Consider the following 21228-nt stretch of genomic DNA (forward strand, 5'->3'; position numbering starts at 1 on the left):
AACTGACGCCTCACCTCCCCTGCCTAGCAGTAAGGAACCAATCTCTCATCTCCCCTTTAGCAGTAAGCAATCAATGTCACACTGGCTCCAGCGAGGCCGGACCACCCTGACTCCATGCAACGTCTTTGTTTCGTCATTGTTTTCCAAGGTAATGTACCCAGGGTCCGTGCTACTCCATGACGGAATAGCACTCCCTCGCAAGTGGCGTTATGCTGTTGGAAGTGACTCCGTCCAGTTACCGTGATAGAAGCACAATAGCTCCAACTGGGGCTAAGTGTTATATTAAGATTTAGGGGGTCATTAAGAGGTTGACAGACAGAAGAGGCCGTCCGAAAAACTCCAGCGGTCAGGTTACTGCCAGTGCAGTACCCGTCCTGCGGGACCCATTATGAGTTTTCCGCTGGCCCAGCAGGAAACAGCCCACAACATTGATGCTGGCTCATAATTAAGCTAGCGGCAATGTTGCGGTGCGTAGGGTGCACCAGCACCCATCACGCTTTTCACTGTCTGCAAGCCAAGCGCATTAGCAGTGCAGGGGCCCCCATGGGGCACCCCATCTCTGCCAGCCTTTACATGGCTGGGCAACTGCAATGTAAATGCTGGCGAGGGGGGCGGGGGGATCGTAATCCCCAGGGCAGTGCTGCTTGCCGCCGGGTGGCCGAAAAGTGGCAGTGCTGGCGGTCCAACCGTGGCGCAACCGCCACAGTTATAATGTGGTTGCCAGACTGCCACATTGGTGGCAGTTTGACTGCCCCGCGACCCCTGTTATAATGACCAGCCTGATCTTTGAAAATTAATATATTTTCTTGTGTATCTTGGATTCCTGTTATCTCGTCTTGTTTTACTCAGATAAATAGTGGCTATTTTTCTAAACTGCTGTGGAGTACTCTTGCAGTGTGGTCACTGTGTTACTGTCTGTGTGTACAAATACTTTACACATTGTCTCTGATATAAGCCTTATTGCTTGAGCCAAGCTACCAAAGGGTTGAGCAGGGGTTACCTTAGCTGTGTAACTCCCTTACCCTGACTAGAGAGAAGTACCCTACTTGGACAGGGTGCAAACCATTGCCAACAAGAGACCCCATTCCTAAATGTGGGTACAATAATCTTCTGTAGATGCTACATTAAAGGAATACAATAACTGCAAAAGAAAATAACAAGGAATTATTTATTTGGGAAAGCCATTTATAATCTCCATTTAAATGGAAGCAGATTATATATGGATTTTTTATCGTCTGAACACATCTGTGGAAAGACAATTGTTTTACTACAGACTGGTGATAGCTTATGACAAGAAAGTGGTAATGGCATGGCACTTTACCATTTTTCAATCTACCAGGGTAAAGGCTAAAATGTTCCTCCCTCTGAGATCACTATCATGAAGGAAGAGAATGATTTACATTCTTGTCTTTCAGAGGAACAAGTCAGCCATGCAAAGCAATACCTGCCTAATATGCATTACTCTTCTTTACCCAGGGAAAGGAGCCAGGCCTGCATGTCAACGGTTGCTCTTTCAAAGACTGGAGACAATTGTGCATGGTATAGTCTGCCCAGCCAAATTTCTCTTTACCTACCTGTGGCATTGAAGTCTAGGAGCACTCCATTTGAGCTGGAAAGAGCATCAACTATGCCTTGCTCACCAGCCAGCAAGTCCTGAATGTAATTATGTCTTTAAGGTAGGCCAAGAATCAAACGGTTGGCAGTGGTACACTAATGACATGGAATAACATACTGTCTCTCTAGACATAAAAAATGTTGCAAGCAGCTTTGGTGTTCCATTCTACTCATAAAGGCGCTGTGCTTTTGGCGCAGGCTTTTATCAGATCATGGAACTTTTTGGTATCTTGTAGTACCCTTATAAGCTATGATTTGGGTACAATGTCCCATTTATTTACCAAATTGTTTACCATTTACAAGTCACATTCTAGAAGGTTGCTTTCTGATTGGCATTTTGATTTACACCTGGATAAAATACTATACCTAGATAAAGGGTCACCAACCGTTTTTGTCATAGGAGATATTAATGTTCAATGAAAATAATACAGAGCTACTAATATTATTAGTGTGGTAATAGTGAATGTTTCAAACAAGATTACATTAGTAGCCACACCATGCAAGATTACCTGAAGTGATCACCTGAGTGTATTAGGCAGGGTGACCAGCAGTAATACAAAAAAGTATTTACCAATTTGCATGGCTCTAAAGGGTTACATTATGACAGCCATAGTTGTAGTGCCCCTGGCAGCAATGTCCCCAGAATCTCATAATTTATCACTCAAATATCAGCTTTAAATATTTTTTTTGAAATACAACCATTTGTCTTGAAATTATTATGAGTTCTGTAAATAAACACATTTTTTTGCTCAAATACATACTTTTCAATTGAGTATACATATGTGAACTAGACCAAGCAGAAACGTATACTTTATTTAGTATCTATTTATCTCATAATTTGAGATCCACATTTCTGGTTTTGTGGTCCTTTTTTCATATCAAACAATGATTCGTCCTTATATTTCACTTATTTATATATAAATATAAAAAGATTATTTTAGACTTTCTGTATTGGTATACTTTCTGTCCTCCAAACTTAAACACTCTAGTGGAATAGCTAATTTTAGTTATCTTGAAGCTGCCACATGGTGCACTTTCAAAGCTGCTGCCAAACCAGAAGAACGAATTAGAAAAAAGAAAAAAAAAAAAAAAAAAAAACAATTCCATGATATTTTCATTATCCTTTTTAAATAATCGTTAATATTCTCGATTCATGACCCAATATATATCCATGTCATAAAAGATTTCAGAAGCATTGTAGTGAAGCAATTTTAGTGATGTTTATGGGCATGTTATTTTAGCAACTAGGCCTGCTATCTGTGCCCCTTAGCCTAGTAACACTTCATTTTATTTATTCTTTTAGAAACTATCACATTTGTGGTGATGTTTTATGTTCCTTTATCTTTCTTTCCTTTGCTTAGAAAAGCATTTGCATTTCTTAGCACAACATTCTTTCACTCTGTGTTTTATGTAAGACTGTGGCAAGATAGGATTGCCGCCACAAAGTAATACGCATCTCTAACATTTCAAAGCAACATATATATTTTAACATTAGGACACTTTTCTAAGAACGCTAGCTGTTTTATTACAAAAACATCTCTCTCTCTCCTACACGTTGGAGGGAGGTTGCGGCCAAATGACTACTACCGCATGCTGTCTGACTTCTCCACAGCTGCTTGCTGAGACTGCCGGTTTCCTTACTTATATGGGGAAGGTGTCCTAAAAGGCCACAGAATTCTTCACTACTGTCATACTCTGGTAAGGGGAATGATGTCTTCCCAAGGGGGCCTGAAGGGGAGATTAGGGCTTATCCTGCTGTGCTCTAAAAGAGAACATTAGTGGAGTAGGTAGGAATCACACATCTTGTGTAGTGACAGTATGGTGGGACTTTTCTTGTGTTTCACTTTTCTTGTCACCATTCTGTTTCTAGTATGTTTCATCATCCTTGTTATTGCTGTTAATGTCATTTTTATCTAGGATGCAGCTGAGTCAATAAATCTTATTGAACCATCCCTTGCTTCTGTTTGTATTTGCAAACAAATGTAACTGAGAGAAAAAGATGGGATCTGATCAACCACGATTTCCCTGAGAAGTCACAATGTCATGCACCCGGTTGCCACAAATCATCCCTGCCCTTGGGCATAGGTGAGGCACTGCTAGCTGGCCGGAAACGGATCAAGCTGACAGTTGTCACATGGTGTGGGATTGATTAAAGTTCCCCACAATTCAGGTGATGCCACCACCCAAATCCAGCAGCCTCATTAGTACAATGAGAGCCAGTGCAATGATAAAATCATTTGTATTCAAGTTCATTTCTTGGCAACTAATATAACATTCCAATACAAATGAAAGTTCTAGCTTATGAGTGCCAATGCATTCCAGGTCACTAGGACCTTTCATCAAGTCAAAGCTATAAATAAACACAAAATAAAATACAGTCTTGATTGAAACTGGTCAAGACATATATAGAAAAATGAAACATCTAATTTGTACTAGTCGTTTGGTAGTATCTGTGACAGTGCAACTTGGGACTGGTTTCCTATTTTTTACATCCACATATTCAGGATCCAAATACCTTCAATGCTGATTTAAGATGGCTAGCAAGGTATAGCATTATCTAATCTGTGGAAGTGTTCTGGCTAAAGAACTTCAATTTAATAATCCCTAATTTCTTCTCATTGTGGAGCCCAATAATTTGCAATTGTCCTCAAGCCACCTAAATATTTGTGATTACCCTCCTTTTCCATGTGGTCATGCAAAACCTTACTAATTTGTAGGTGACCACACCTGACAACCTCCTTTCCTGCTTCTACCAATAAACTTGCAATGTTTGAATGTCTATTGTAATGTTAGACTCTATGCCAATGTAACTGTAGAGTACAATTCTAACATTCCAGTTAGATGGGGACTTCGGCTCATAAATTATTTTCTGTGTACATAGATTCTATTGTGTTGTATAAACAACATTGTGACTTGGGTCCTAATCATTTATAGAAATGCAATCCAACATACTATGCATTGTACAACCACTTAATTTACAGATGCTACCGGAAGCCCATTTGAAAATTATCATTTGCTTGACCTTTTCAAGGAGGAAATGTTGAGTTAACATCACAGATATCCAACCTGTTACTTACATGTGTTACAAATATATGCAATAGGCAGAGAAAAACATTGAGCATCCTTGTACTTGGTATTGGAACTGTTAATGTTACAGCTTCAAGGGAAGTGAGTCATGGCTTAGGTCCGCCATGTGAAAATAGATCAGGCAATATGAAGTGGAAAAATTATCATATGTACAAGAATCCACCTTTTTGTGGCCTTACACTATCATCTGCATCTGGAATTGTAGAATTATGGCACCCCACTGATGATGATGCAGTACGAATATGTCAAACAATTTCACATCTTCAAATTTACTCACATGACATAAGGCAACTGTAAAATGTGCCTAGTAGGCAGAGGACCTGCTGCATAATATTCTGAAGTCAAACATTCAAGTTGTGCTAAGGTCACTCGGGGTACAACCTGGCTGGCGACTGAGTTGGCCGCCTCTGTGTAGAGCTTTGCCAGTCTGTGGAGAGAAGCCTTGCCCAACTCTGGCACAACTGTCATCCTTCAATGAGGCAGATGGTGAACAAAAGCATCAGGGCTCCCGCTGCTGAGATGCACACCTGTGTGGCCCAGAGGCCTGCTGCGACATTCCCTGCATGCGGCTCTGGTTGCCGGTGTTGCGCAGCAGAGTTGTTCAAAACCATCACAGTTGCTGGTGGTATTCAGTAGAGATATTCACAACCATCAGAGGACTCACTATGAAGTGGGAGGTTAATAGAGACTCCAGTGCTGGACAATGCCCCTACTACCCAGACCCCCCGGCCAGGCTTCAGAGATACAAATGGCCATACCCAGGTAGAGCGCAGTGCCACCCTCAGGAGCCTGATTCTTGAAGCCTCTGTACAGCAGCACCCACTACAGGTCCTGTGTTGTCCTTGGCAGGCCTGCACATCACCTGGTGCATGGCCCTAACATTGATGAGTGGCCCTCTCAGCCAAACCTGCAACCAGATTCTATACCTCCTCCTACCTGGGGCCTTTCAAAGTGAGGGGAGGGAGTTAGACTGTCCTTCTTGCCCTATCCGACTCTATTCCGTGGCCTCCGTTCAAGGTACCATAAGCTGCACAGCAACACTGGCCTTGTGAATCTGCACCACACTGAGGATACCCCTCAGATGAGGTGGAGAACAATATGGCAGAATGTTTTCCGTATCCTACACACAGGACCGGCTAGATCCTTTGCAGAGTTGTGATATGGAGCAGTTAGAACCTTTCCTGTCTACCTACAGTGTCGCTCGCTACAGGGATGAAGTAGTTGTCAATGAAAACTAACTAGAGAATGGACCCCCAGGACCCCATCCCCTCTCTACCACAGAGTAGAGTCAAATGGCTGATGAACCAGAAAGTGACTGCAGGGATCCATTTCACCTGCACATCGCTGAGGCCCCACCAGTCTGAAGTTCGATCAAATACGCCTGAATGGTAAGGACTCTGGGTCCTCATCTGTGCCCCCTTACTATCTTGCTTCTGAGAACACTAAGACAGGAGTCCCAAAGTACATTACCCCACTTCCACCACCCAAGAAAAAAGCCTTGACTACTGACATGGCCAGTTGCAAGGATAGGAGACAACTGTTCTCAACGGAGGTGGTAGAGAGCACAATATCACTAGGCACCACAACCATGGCCCCGCAGGATGCCTTCATGGAACTCCTCCTGAAAGAGGTAGATATGGTGGGAACACAACTAGGTTCCATTAAAGTGAAGATGTTGGACAACAGAAATGAAAACTCTATGTGTGGACATGGGTTCGTTCAATGCTAAAGTGGACAGTCTGGACAAACAAATTGCACTGTTAGAGGAACAACTGAACAACACAGGCTCCTGGGGTCTGGCTATATGACACCTCAAACAGAAAGTGATTGATTTGGAGAACAGGGTGAGACGGGGTAGCATCAGATCCCACTGGATTCCAAAAAAGATGGAAACAAACAATGACATGCAGCACCTAATGATGGAACTACTGCTGCAACTACTTGGCATGACCTTCTCCTACCCTCTTGAGATACAGAGGGCCCACCGAATATGCCCCAGAGTTCTGCTTAGATACAATACGGCCAGATCGAGACTAATCATAGCCTGCTTTCTCCACCACCAATAGGTCCACCAGATTTTAACACCAGCCTAGAAGCACTGCTCCTATGGTGTTGATGACAAAAAATCCACATTGCTGCAGACTTCTCAGTAGAAATTAATACCTACCAGAAAGTGTTCCTGTAACAGAGGCCAAGAATCTATAAGTGGGGCTTAAATATGGCCTCCTGGAGGCAGCCATGAAGTGGATTATGATGGATAGGAAATTGAGAGGTTACATGGAACCAGAAGACTTGATCTGATTTTATTTTTACAGTCTTGATGGCCAATGGAGGGATCTCGGCCCACCGCAACCTCAGGCCAAGGATTAAATGGTCCCCAGGTCCCCAGGCCATCGCTACAGAAAGGCGCAACTACGTACCATTCTGGCAGACTGCATGATAGGTCTTCCAAAAAAACTGATGGACGGGGAAAAGAATGTCCAAAGTGTGGAAGAACTCACTCAGGACACCCACAGGGACAAATCCAGATCATCATTAAAACCAGCTTCAGCTGACCAACAGAGGAAGTGATGAGTGACTGTTCATGATTGCCTGACAGAAGCAGCGGAGTATACGCACAGATTGCTAGAATGGTTATACTGTCATTGTTTCCTGAGGTGCCTAGGTCATTTACACACTGCTGCACCATCATTTCATCTGATTTGAGAACTACATGGAACTGGTAGACTATGACCCTCTACTCCAAGCCACACAGTCCATCAACTCCATTTGACACTTAAACATCTGAGATTTGTGCCGTGCCCCACCTCCTCAAAAGGGGATGTGCCCACCTCCAACTTTGGAAATAGTCAATTTCTTCCCCTTGGAGCATGGCATTGTGCCGGAGCTATAAACCTGACTGATGAAAGATGTTAGCCCACTGGGACCATCACTGTGGGCAATCGAAGGATGCCCTGTACTACAATTTCCAGAAACATTGGGGTGTGCCTAAAGGGTGGTTTCTGGATTCTACAATCTCACAGTACACCACCTTCACTCACTTTTAAAAGCAACTGAGCAGTACATGGAAAGACTGCTACAAATTGACTATGGGGGCAACGACTGGACTGATGCAATTTGGAATGTGGACAGGTGGGTGAGAAAAGCCAGGATAAAGTTTGTCCTCTTGAAAAAACACTCCAAAATTGGCACTGGCACTGGAAACCAAAAAAAACTTCGGGACAGCAGATCTACAACATCTAGCCACATGCAGGCCTGAGGGAATAGTATCCTTCCATATGGGGCACTTAATATGCCAATCGCCTTACTGTGCAAGCTAGTTCTGCTGCACAATGCAGTTGACTTCCCAATCTTAACAGGTCACACAAGATGGATGTAAGCCACTGCAATAAACACAGCAAAAATATGCATACTGTACCACTGGAGAGCTCCACAAAGACCTACCCATGATGAGTGTCTGATCAAAATGTATGAAAATGCATTGTATGACAGGCTTATTGACAGACTACAGGACAATGTAGAGGTATTTATATGAATATGGGAACTATTCATAAATGGTTTGTGTTGGAAAATGGGTTATAGGTAAGGGCAGGTAAGTACCTACACTTAGCAATAGGCCACCAACCTCCACTTAGATCCCGTTAGGTCTCAGTAAATTAAACCCAGCTCAACCCTTGGTAACTTGGCAATGAGCGGCAATGAGCGACAAGGCTTAACTTAGGCGACAGAGTGTAAAGCATTCAAATATCACAAAACAGTAATTAAATAAAACACAGGAAACTGTTTAAAAATCCAAAACCAATTTATAAAAATAGATTATATTTGTATCTTTAAAATGACACAAAAACAAATAAAATCGGATAAGGGGAACCGTAGATATGAATTTTTAAACAATTATTGTTTTCTAGCACCTAGAAACAAAAAGCGCCAATCTGGTCATCTGGTCGCACCTTGACCGGGGCAAAGTCAAAGTTGAAGGCTACCCGCGATGGAGCCCGGCTCGGCTACAGCCCACAGGAGGCCCCGGTCAAATGTTTACCTTCGGACTTAGTTGTTTTTCTGAAGATTTTCTTCAGCGGGACGAACCTGCCAGTCCAATCCGACCTCCTAGAACCCTTCTCCAGATACGCGTCGCGGGAGCCCTCAGTGGAGATCTTTACCTTCGGACTTAGTAATTTTTTCGAGGTGAAAATCCTTCGACAGTGGCAAACTTGGATCTTGATCCGACGTCCTTGGAGCCCTCCTCGGATACGCTGTCTGGGAGGTCCCGGTCAACTTCCTACGTTTGGACTTAGTCTCTTTTTTGGAGATTTTCTTCACTGGGACGAACCTGCAAGTCAGACCGGGTCGCGGTTGAGGCAAGCCGGTTAAAGTTGCCGTGGCGGGTTGGTCCCTCTATGGAGCTTTTTTAAAAAGTTCTTCAAACTTCTCCAAACTTCTTGGGTCTTTTGGGGTCCACAGTTCACCCCAAGGTTCTAGAAGCTCTGAGACGATCCTTGGGAGTGTGGACTACAACTCCCCGAACGCACCTGGCGCAAACTCCTTTTTGGCCACTGGACAGTAGTCAGCTGGTTGGTTTCTTCAGTTGGTGCAGGGGACTCTGGTTAGCTATTTTTCGCCTGTAGCAAACAGGGAGTCCCTCCTTGCACCAGATGAAGCCAGGCAAAGTCCTTCTTGTGGTGAAGCCCAAATGTGCAGCTGGTGCAGTCCTTCAGAGTGCAGGGTCCAGGTGCAGGCCAGGGGTCCAGCAGGGCAGTCCTTCTTCTCCTGTGGTTCTTCCTTGTTGGAATCTGATGGGGATCTGAGGTGTGGGAGCAGGTCTGCCAGTTTTATCCCTGCTCCTGGGTGAAAAATAGGAGGGTCCTGGTTCTCCAATCAGGTGCAGGGTCCTTCCCCCTGTGATGACCACTTCCTGGGAAGTGTGGCAAAAATCAATCCCAGGGAGCAACATTCCTCAAAAATTCATTATGACTGAAAGTGATTTTTGGAGGTCACATCTGGCTGAGCCCACCCACTGGTGTGGCTAAAAATCCTAAACACACCCCTCTCCTGCCCTCTCCTAATCTAATCAAGGGGGCACCTAATTGTCTGGGTTTGCAGGATGTGGGGGCGTTGCTGGGTTGCTCCAAATGTCCTTATCTGCCTTTGAAGACCAGCTTGGTTGCCCTCCCCCTTCCTGCCTCACCATCTGCTGAAGGGAGACCTCCTCCCACAGGCACATCTCTTTGTGCGAAGCCAGGCCACTTCACACCTCATCAAGGCAGCCTTGTCAGGCTGCCAGAAGCTGGCCAATCAGAGCACAGCAGCAGAAACACTGCAGGGCTGAAGTTGTCAACTTGTCAGGTAATGTTTAAAACTCTTTACCTGAACAAGTTATATTAAATCCCACAACTGGAAGTTGTGGGGTTTATTATAACAATTAATTTGATACCAAACACGTGGTATCTGTTACTTAAGGGGACTTTTAAAATTAAAATAAAGTCTCCCCATTCTAGCCTATGGAGGCCATTCACTACAATGAGGGAAAAACAAATTTGGCTGTTTTACCTCACCAGAGCTTATAAAACTATTTTTATAAGGTCCCTGCTTATAGTTACATAGCACCCAGCCTTAGGGGCACATAGGGCACACCTTAGGGGTGACGTATATGTAAAAATAAGGTAGTTTAAGACTTTGGAACTACTTTAAATTCCAAAGTCGAATGTGCATCTAACTTTAATTTAAAAGCAGCCAGCAAGGCAGGCCTGCCTTTAAAATGACACTGGGCACCTCAGCAGTGCACCTATGGGGGCACTACCTATGCTGGGTCCCTAAACCTCCTTGCCCGACCATATACTAGAGACTTATAGCTAGGTTAACTTTGCCAATTATAATTAGCCTAATTTACATATCCACTTTACACAGAGCACTGGCCCTGGGACTGGTAAGCAGTAATCAGGGCACAGCCAAGAGTTAGTAACCATCAGTACCTGTCCAAAAAGTGTGGGGGTGACAAGGGCAAAAAGGAGGACTTTCCTACAGTTTGACCCCGTTGATAATGGCAATATCCCACTCAACTCTCAACCAGCCTTGGTCAACAAGCCATCCTAATGTAACAAGATAGACACACAGGGCTTCCTCCCCTCTGTTGCATATCCCCTCCCACCGATGCTGATGACCATCATCTCTACAGTGTAGTTCTATACACCTTGTGTAGAACGCCCACAGCAACACCCACTATATGCCCCACCGCCGCTGAAAACTACATCAGGGGCATATTTACAAGGCTGCGTTAAGCCACAAAAAAGTGGCTTACCTCCACCTTGTAAATATGCAGAATGCACAGCGCCACAGGAGTGTCACAAAAAGTGATGCTCCAGTGGTGCCATGGGCTTGTAAATATGCCCCACAATACCATCAAGAGCTGGCCAAGGGAACTAAACATGTTTAGGCAAACTAACGTTTAAAGAACTAGGGATTAAATAAAGGTAACACAGAATATCAGCAAAAGTATCAGAAAACAAGTGTTGCTCAGTTTTAACAAGCACCTAGTCAGTTTGAATCATTAAAGTTCAATTTAGCTGGGCACAGGAAAACTCTAACGATTAGCCAATCAAGGAATAACATGTGTGGGGCAGAGCACACGTGGATAAAATACAAAAAGAACAAAAGGGGACAAAAAGAAATAGGAAAAATAATCTTGGGCATTATAACACTAACTATGGTGGAAAAAACAAAGATAAAAAGAAAAGGAAAGTGTCAGCAGGTCAGAAGCTCAGTTAAGAGTTTTCTGTATGGGCTAGGGAGAAAATCTCTAGGTCTCAGCATGGCATTTCTAGGGGTGTGGAATTTAATAAAATATCTACTTGTCCTTAGGACATGTTCCTTCATAAATCAACATGTCCTGTAAACATCAACTTATGCCTTTGGTGTCATGTAGAATGGCTACACATTCTGGGAACAATCTCAAAATGTAAAAGCTCTGCTAATAGCCTCTCTGATTATTCCAGGGCTAATACTATAGTAAGGCCTGAATACTAGCAATTCCCTTATTTTGCCTTCTTTCAGCAGATCTACATACTTGGGCAGGAGCCAGCAGTAAGCAAATGTTTCAGGATTGGAATGGCCTTTAGAGTCTGTGCAAACCTACTATTACCTTTTATGGGTTTTCACAAGCGCTTGCCTAAACGTCTACCAGGGTTGGAATATACACATGTATATGTGCTTGTGCTAAACTGCAGTTCACAAATACTTTCTAGGAGTATGATTTCCTGGCCTACTTCTGTGAATTCATGTGAATTAATGAAATATGTAAATCTGCACTACTACAAAGACATGTAGCATGGATGCACTTTCGTGACTCCCTTTAACAGGTGGGCCCCTACTTAGGTCTGGCATTAACGAAGACAGTTTTTTTTTTTAAAAAAGAAAGATTTCTATCTTTCACTCTATCTATCTATCTATCTGCTGGCTTCAATGTGAGTGATAGCAATCTGCTCTTTCACAAGGAGGATTTTGGCACACAAAGTAGTTTTGTTCAGTGCCAGAAATACTGAGGCAGGGTGTGCTTTTAGAGATCAAAAATATCTTTACTTTTTGCCAATACTTGTTACACAAGTTTTACAAAAGTCGTGTCAAATTAAGACACCAAAAGACTGACCACCAGCTTTGGACCTATTGGCTTTGTCAATGCTTATTTATTTTCATGTTTCTCATAATATTGTTGAAAGTTTTTTCACTGATTTTCCATTATGAATATTTTTTGGAAATACTAGCATACATCAAAACATTTCACTGAATGATGCTTCAAAGAAATGGTTTCTAAAATCTCACAGTAATTCAGCAAAACATGTTTTTCCCCCAGTTGCATTTTTTGTGAAAATTTTATTTTGAAAGCAATGAATCATCAATCTTGCTTTTAAGCTTCTGCAAATAGTTGCATCTCACCGGAGAGCATTCTGGGAGCATTACATGTAGCCTCATATTGTTAAACTTTGCAACCATGTGTACACATTATTTTTTTGCTGGAACCAGCAGCTGCAGTTCGAGCTTGAAACATGTATTTAGAATGTTCACTCTAATAATAAATGCTTTACATTAATGAACCATAAATGCAAGCTCAAACAGTTTTAGTTTATGGACAAGTGTTACCTCAACTGCAGACAATCCTTTTTTGCCTGATCCATGATGTGGTACTGTATACTGTCAGCCAAAGGGTTTGTGCTGCAGGGGGTTGGGCCTACCTGTCACAAAACACAATAATCATGAAAACTAGTTGCCCTTGACTCCAAACAATATGTCCTGGGTGTTAGGATACAGGAATTCCACACCCCTGAATTTCAAAAGGGCAGGGGCAGAGAGGAAGATACCTCTTCAAGGCGTTCAGCATTTGTGATACAAGAATCTAGAAAATCTACTTCTCATCTCTCCTTCTTGTCACCAAAGTCCAAGTGGTCATCGATATTTTAAAGTTCATACGGCATTATGATTTGTCAGTTCAACTGACGTTGATAGGGCATCATCCAATAGCAGTCGACCATGTGTCTCCAAAATGAAACATTCACATTTCTTCCCAAGTCTGTCATGGGAACATCATCCATCCATGTAGCTTCACACAAGTTTGAAACAAATGTTTATATTGCTAGCCCACAGTCCAGGATGGTTCACTTTCAAGGTCAAAGTTCTACATCTCTCTAGGTGTAAAACAATATGGGTGCATTACCAAAGCTAGACTTGTCATGAGAACGAAGTCTGCAAGAAAATTCACGTTAAGGAAATTACTTTTCATTTTTTTGCACAATCATGAAAACAGGGTTTAGCAGGCCTCACTTAGACTAACACAAGTCAATTAATACAGCACATCAATAAATCCACTGAACACACATTTGAATATGCAATTATAAACTCTGCATTAATAATTCTTCATTCGCATTCATGTTACAGTAACTTTAAATAAAATAGCTGTCAATACATTTCAGTCAGTACAACGTGGAACTGCATTTTCTCTATTTTTGTATTTATATCATTAAGCATTAGAAATTCAATACTGTTTCAATACATACTACTAGTCTATAATATAATGTTAATAATTTTTTTCAAACGTGTAATTAAACCTTAATACCACATGGGTTTCTAATGTTCCCCTAAATGAATGTCCATTTAAAATGACTTCTCAAAGCATAATTTTACAAGTAAACCATAAAGCTGGGCGCCACATTTAGTTAGGAACACACAGCCAGTCAGCACATAGCACACAAAGTGACCATATGGTTAACATAATGACTAAACTGTCATTTAGGTGCGCACCGTGACATGAGGGAAAATACTAAGATTTTGATTACATCAGTCCCTTCTTCCATGGCAAGCCAAGCCATCACAATAATCTCAACCTCACATTTTCAATGAGGCAGCTCAAAATTTCAGAAGCTTATTCAGGTAAGGTCTTCTAAAGTCCTCTAACTGCTTGATGTTACTATAGTAAATGCTTCTCCTAGTCTCCATCTCAATCACCTCTTTTCACTGTTTGTTCTTCGCTCTTTTCTACTTCAGCTTCTTGAATAATTTGTACAAGCCAACTGCAACTAGGGCACACAAAACCATTATCAACAGGGGTCTCAAAATGGTTCTTACATTCCCTTTTCCTAGGGTTCCAAACCACTTTCCAATAGCTGAAAAACCACCACCTATTGCTTCCTCTGGACCTGCCGCTGCTAGGCCTTTCAGGTCCTTTTTCAGATCAGTCATGTTTGTAATGTCTTTTTTTATCTCCTTACTTTTACTATTGTCAGATATGTAAATGCAACAGTGCTGGGCAGGTAACATTTTGCAAACTCCGCCTTCCTTTGTTCGAAGAATGTCTAACGCAATGCAATTTTGAAAAACGATTGATCTTACAGCAACTATTTCTGTGTCCATTAATAGTGTGGCACCTGCAATGTCTGTAGATAATTTATCTATTATAGTTGACAACTCTCTAGTCTTGAGATAATTCAAGTTGACTCCTACTGATGAAGTTCTGGTACCAAAAATATCTCCTACAATCTCTGAGGCACTAGCTCTTCTTTTAAATCTAGTGTTTGATTTCTCACTTCAGACTTGATAAATAAAATGGTCCACAAGATATATCCTTGGAAAAACTACTCCCAGGTAACATTAAGAATACCAACATTTCAGCAGCTTGTAATAGGTGTTTTCCCACATTGAAAGTAAACACCTGGTATGGCGAGGTCTTCTCCATTCAGCATAAAAGTCCAAACACTCCTAAACAAAATTAAATCTTTACCTTTGCTACTTTCTACATAACATGTCAGTCTTTGATCTGGGTCTATATATACATAATAATTTCCCTACAAGTTGAACCTCTATAGACAGGAATCCTTGATTTCCAGCAACTGCCTGTATCTCAACTTTTGCCTAGTTTAGTAAAACTATTCCTCTTTCTATTTTAACTTTCATAGCTTTTTCGCCTTTCCTCAACATGTCCAATGAATTCCTTCTCAACTGGGCTAAGAATACAGGTCAAATTGTTCTTGTGGGCATAAACTGCACCAAATGTCAATGTGGCTCAAAGAAACCTACCAGTGTCTCAATGTTCATTGTCATTACAATGCTGCTTAAATGTTTCATAATGGGGACAATTTAAAACATGGGTCATAATTTGAGTAGAAGTAGTCATAATACTCCTGCCAATACAGCAATGGTATTAACAGGCTATAGGAACTTCTATAGGTTAGATGTAAACTATGGTATGTCATTCCCTCTCATTATGATGATCACACCACTGTGTGCAAACATAACAATCTCTAGCTTCTATGTTATAATAAACATTTGTAGATAAATCACCTCTAGAACCATCAGTTTGTAACTGTTTCTCATCACTGTAAAGTGAATTCTGATTAACAATAGAATTAGCTAAATTGGGAATACTTCTGGATGTAACCTTCTCAGAAACACATGCTATGGGCAAACTAAACCAAATGAGCATTAATATAATTACAATGACTACCACTACCACTAAACCTATATATGTGTATTTATGTTTACTACATCTACTTCAATTCAACTCCATGAGTTCTCTAATTTCAGACTGAAAATCCAAATTCAAAATAAAAGTAAAAAATGTGAGGCGGTCTAAAATATCACTGTATCTTTTCAGTCCTTCCATTTTGCATGCAGAACAAATAAAAAATAGGGACTTCAATGATTCAAATTATTTACAAAAAGTTCCTTGATATTCTAGAAAGTTCATCAAGAGCAAATGTTCAAAAGCTTCTACTAATTGTTCAAATGTCTATAATAAAGGCATAGCTCATAATCACGGATAATCACTTGCAAAACATAATAGCCCTCATTACAACCCTGGCGTGGTGGTTTTGTGGTAATTACCACCAAATTATGACCATGGCGGTGAGAACTCCGATAGACAGCCACTTTACCACACCGACCGCAAGGGCGGAAACAACAGCCACTACGGCGTTAGCCGCCTACAGGCAGGCAGAAGCCAATGTCCCGCCCACCGTATTAAGACCCTGTAATCTGCCACCTTTTCCAGGGCGGTACCAGCAACATCAAAACCCTGGCGGAAACACTGCACAGAAGTGAAAGGACTCACCACTGGAGACATAGGGAACAACCACACTGCCATGGATCCCAAGCTGCATGTCTTCCCAATGCTCTTCTGCGTGCTGCTCCACCACCAACACCAACGACGGCGAATACGATGATGGTGTGTACTGATGCCTAGCACACAATGGGGGGAGGAAAAAGAGAGTGACACACACACGCACGCACAACATCCCCCCACACACAAACCATACACACAATCAGCTGCAGTAATAAAACATATATACCCCATACCTCAGATGGAAAATGCAAGGACAACATGAATTTACAAAAGTGAGTGTAATAAGATCAACACAGTAGAAATAAGAAATATGCAATGTAACTGGTATATACAAATGTACAGTTCAAGGGACACTGCCCAGACCTCAGTGTGCATGGGCCACAAGCCAAAGTCCAAGGCCCCACTTGTCACCTGCACCAACACGGAGAGAACACTGCAGGGGCATCAGTTGGAAAATAGGCAGGCTCCTCAGGGGGGTGGGAATGGGGAGGCACCTCAGCTGGCAGATGGAACAACACCACTGGTTCTGCAGGGGGCAACATGCCCCCTGCTTGGTCCTGGGGAGTGCAAGGCCACAGTCTCTCAAGTGGGTGACTTGCCCAATGGCTCTGGAGGGGGCAACATGCCCCCTGCTTGGCCCTGGGGAGTGCAAGGCCACAGTCTCTCAAGTGGGTGACTTGCCCACTGGCTCTGGAGGGGGCAACATGTCCTGTGCTCTTGATCCTGGGGAGGCTGGGGTTGGTGGGTGTCTTACCCACTGGTTCTGGAGGGGGCATCGTGCCCTGTGCTCTTGATCCTGGGGAAGCTGGGGTTGGTGGGTGTCTTACCCACTGGTTCTGGAGGGGACATCGTGCCCTGTGCACTTGATCCTGGGGAGTGCAAGGTCACAGTCTCTCAGGTGGGTGTCATACCCACTGGATTGCAGGGGGTAGGCTGCACAGCAGCCCATGGAGGCAGGACTACATACTGTCCGCTGGCGGTGACGAATGCTCAGTGGTGGTAGCGCGCTGCTGCAGCCGCTGGTGGGGGGAGGCTCCAGCCCATCCCCTGCGGCCTCGGTTGGCTGCCGACTGAAGGTGGAGGTGCTGCTGGTGGGGGGAGGCTCCAGTCCATCCCCCGCAGCCTCGGACAGCTGCCCACCGGTGGTGGTGCGGTTGCTGCAGCTGCTGCTGGTGGGGGGGGGGGGGAAGGTCCTGCCAATCCCCTGCACCCTTGGATGGCTGCCCACTGGAGGTGGCGGTGCTGCTGGTGGGGGGAGGCTCCAGCCCATCCCCTCCCCTGCAGCCTCGGACGGCTGCACAACCATTGTTGGTGGTGGGGGCTCCGTCTGAGTCCCTGCCCCTGGCTCCTTGCCCTTCCTGGCAGCAGCTGGGTCTGGCTCCTTGCCCTTCCTGGCAGCAGCTGGGGCTGGTTCCTTGCCCTTCCTGGCAGCAGCTGGGGCTGGTTCCTTGCCCTTCCTGGCAGCAGCTGGGGAAGGCTCCTTGCCCTTCCTGGCAGCAGCTGGGGAAGGCTCCTTGCCCTTCCTGGCAGCAGCTGGGGAAGGCTCCTTGCCCTTCCTGGCAGCAGCTGGGGAAGGCTCCTTGCCCTTCCGGGCAGCAGCTGGGGAAGGCTCCTTGCCCTTCCGGGCAGCAGCTGGGGAAGGCTCCTTGCCCTTCCGGGCAGCAGCTGGGGAAGGCTCCTTGCCCTTCCGGGCAGCATCTGGGGAAGGCTCCTTGCCCTTCCGGGCAGCAGCTGGGGAAGGCTCCTTGCCCTTCCGGGCAGCAGCTGGGGCAGGCACCCTTTCCTTGAGGCTGCGTGGTGCAGGTTCCTTCACCCTCTGCACAAGTGTTCTGGATCCTATCCCACCACGAGTGGGTGTGGAGACTACTGGGCCCATGGGCTGGGTGGCTGAGGTGCATGCCTGGGTTTTTGCGGCCCTGGCCAGATGTCAAGGATGGGGGGAGGGGTAGGGAAGGGGTCAATGGTGGAAAGCTTCTTAGGGACAATGGGGGGAATAGGGAGAAGGTTTGGGAGTGGAGGAACAGGGAGTGATTGTAGGAGGTGTCTGTCTGCTGATTTTGGGGGCAGGTGCATGGGATGGATGCTGTTATGAGGTGGATGGCTGTTGTGTATCTGAGTGCTTGCGTTAGTGGGGGGGACAGACACAGTGGGAGAGGACACAGGGGACGTGTGCATGGCTGTTGTGGAGGTGGCTGCCAGTGAGTTGTGTATTCTGCTAGGTGTGGTAGTGATGCTGGTAGTGGATGAGGATGTAGTGCATGCAGGTGTGAGTGTAGACGCTACTGGGAGGGAGGTGGAGGAGGGGGAGACAGTGGAAATTGTGGATGTTGGTTTGTCTGCATCTGGATGGTGTTTGTGTGAGTGCCTGTGGGATGATGTGTGGTAATGGTGTTTGCCTGTGCCACTCCTGTGTGTTGTCTTGTGTGCATGCTCATCTGCCTGTATGCTTGGGATAGATTGGGGCTGAGGGGACTGGGATTGGGATGAGGAAGTTGGAGGGGAAGGGTGAAAACAGGGACAATGGCTGTCATCAGAGAGGAGGCCAGAGCCTGGATTGATCTCTGTTGGGCTGCCAAGCCAGTGTGAATGCCCTCCAGAAATGCATTAGTTTGTTGCATTTGGGCTGCCAGCCCCTGGATGGCATTCACAATGGTTGACTGCTCTACAGAGATGGATCTCAGGAGGTCAATAGTCTCCTAACTCAGGGCAGCAGGGCTCACTGGGGCAGGGCCTGGGGTGCCTGGGGCGAAGGAGATGCCCACCCTCCTGGGTGAGTGGGCACGGGCAACTCGATGAGGGGCTGCTGGGAGGGTGGTGTTAGTACGGGGTGGTGGCTGTACCTGTAGCTGGGGTGAGCACAGAGGTGTCTGCCACCATCAGGGAGCTTCCATCGGAGGAGGTATCAGAGTCTGAACTGTCTCCGCCATGGTGCTCCCCTCACCCTCCGTCCCACTGGTGCCCTCAGCGTCAGTGTATTTGTATTTTGTATTTGTATTTATAAAGCGCATTCTGGCCGAGGCATGGAAGCGCTCAGAAGGTAAGGTGAGGTGCCAACAGAGTAGAAGTTAATACAAAGAAAACTAGCGCGGAAAAAGCCACGTTTTGACTAGCCTCCTAAAAGCCAAGAAATGTTGTTCCTTCCTGATAAAACAGGGGAAGAGAATTCCAGCATTTGGATGCAGCCACTGTAAATGCTTTATCACCCCATTTCGATTTATAGGTGCGGGGGACCTGAATACTGAATGCTCCTATCGAGCGGAGTTGCCGATTGGGTTTATACCAGCATAGCAGGGAAGCCAAATATGTAGAACCATTTCCATGTACTGCTTTATAGGTCAGACATAAGGTCTTAAAAATAATATGTTGAGCCACTGGAAGCCAGTGCAGTTGTTTTAAATGAATGGGGAAGATTTAAGATAGCCTGGGCAGCAGTATTCTGAATCAGCTGAAGCTTCTTCAGAGATGACTTATCCAAATTGAGCATCAAAGCATTGCAACAGTCTAACTTAGATATTGCCAATGCTAACGTCACTGTAATTCTCGATTCCCTTTGAAGAAAAGGTAAGATCTTTTTCAGCATTTTCAATGTCCAGAAGCTAGTTTTAACAATATAATTGACATGCGATTTAAAGGAGAGACAGTTGTCAAAAGTGACACCTACATTTTTGGTGGCAGTAATAGGAGCCGGGGGAGATCCAAAGTCTATCAGCCACCAAGAAGAGTTCCACAATTCCTTTCCAACCTGCCTCCAACGCAAGTACTAACTGTTCCTTCTTAATACAAGTCTGTCATAGGAATATCATCCATCCGTGAACGTTCACATGATTTTGAAACAAATATTTATATTGCTAGTCCATTGCCCAGAATGTTCCACATTCAAGGTCAAAGTTCTACATCTCACTGTGTGTAAAACAATAGCGGTCCATTACCAAAGCTAGATTTCTCATGGGAACGAAGACTAAAAGAAAATTCATGTTAAGGAAATGACATTGCATTTTTTTTGCACAATCATGAGAACAGGTTTTAGCAGGCCTCACTTAGGATAACGCAAGTCAATTAACACAGCATCCATTAAACACGCATTTTAATATGCAACTATAAATTTTGCATTAATAATTCTTCATAATTCTTCATGTTGCAGTAACTTTGATCGAAATAGCCTTGTCAATACATTTCAGTGAGTATAATGTTGAACTGCACTTTCTCTATTTTTGCACACGTATTCAAATCATTAATCATTAGAAATGTAATATTAGTTCAAAACATACTATTGGTCTAAAGTCTAAATTATAACATGTTATCAATTAAATTCTTCAAACATGTAATTAAACCATAATACAACAAGGGTTTTTAACATTAGTCTAAATAAATGCACGTTTAAAATGACTTCTCAGTGCATCACTTTACAAGCAAACCGCCAGTGCTATGGTTAACATAATGCACAGTCTGTCACATTTAAGCGATTACTGTAACATGAGGGACAGTACTAAGATTTCGACTACAACAAACACATTTTGATCCGTTTGCAGTAAACTATTTATAATGCAAAACACAAAATATTCAATTAGGTGTGACAAAAAAAGTCTGTTTTCCAAATTAAACTAAAGTTTCTTAACCCATACGAAAAATGTATGATTCGAGTAATGGGTAAAATGTCCTAGGAGACAATGAAATTAATACACAGCTGTTTAGTTTATACCCACATGCATGGTTGTCAAGTGGAAAACATAAAGAGGCCAGTGGTATAATGAAACCTGAGGGGGCACCCCAGCACACTACATGAAGGGGCCCCCTCTCCGGACTCCCTCAGAAGGTCTTATGCCAGCGCAGTGCTGAATTTGTGCTTGTTGTTTCCGGTGCTGAGCACCGGCACTTATTTTTCGGGGCTGGGGCTTATGCTTCTGACTCAAGCATTTGCTGCAACC

General features: G+C 44.0%; 1 protein-coding gene across 3 annotated transcripts in view; it reads right to left on the reverse strand.

The window, feature by feature from the left end:
• The window catches only part of MDFIC (MyoD family inhibitor domain containing), a 183131-nt gene that overhangs the window by 14616 nt on the left and 147287 nt on the right, over positions 1–21228 (reverse strand). The window lies entirely within an intron of this gene.

Source organism: Pleurodeles waltl, chromosome 4_1 (assembly GCF_031143425.1).
Source record: "Pleurodeles waltl isolate 20211129_DDA chromosome 4_1, aPleWal1.hap1.20221129, whole genome shotgun sequence".
Lineage (NCBI taxonomy): Eukaryota > Metazoa > Chordata > Amphibia > Caudata > Salamandridae > Pleurodeles > Pleurodeles waltl.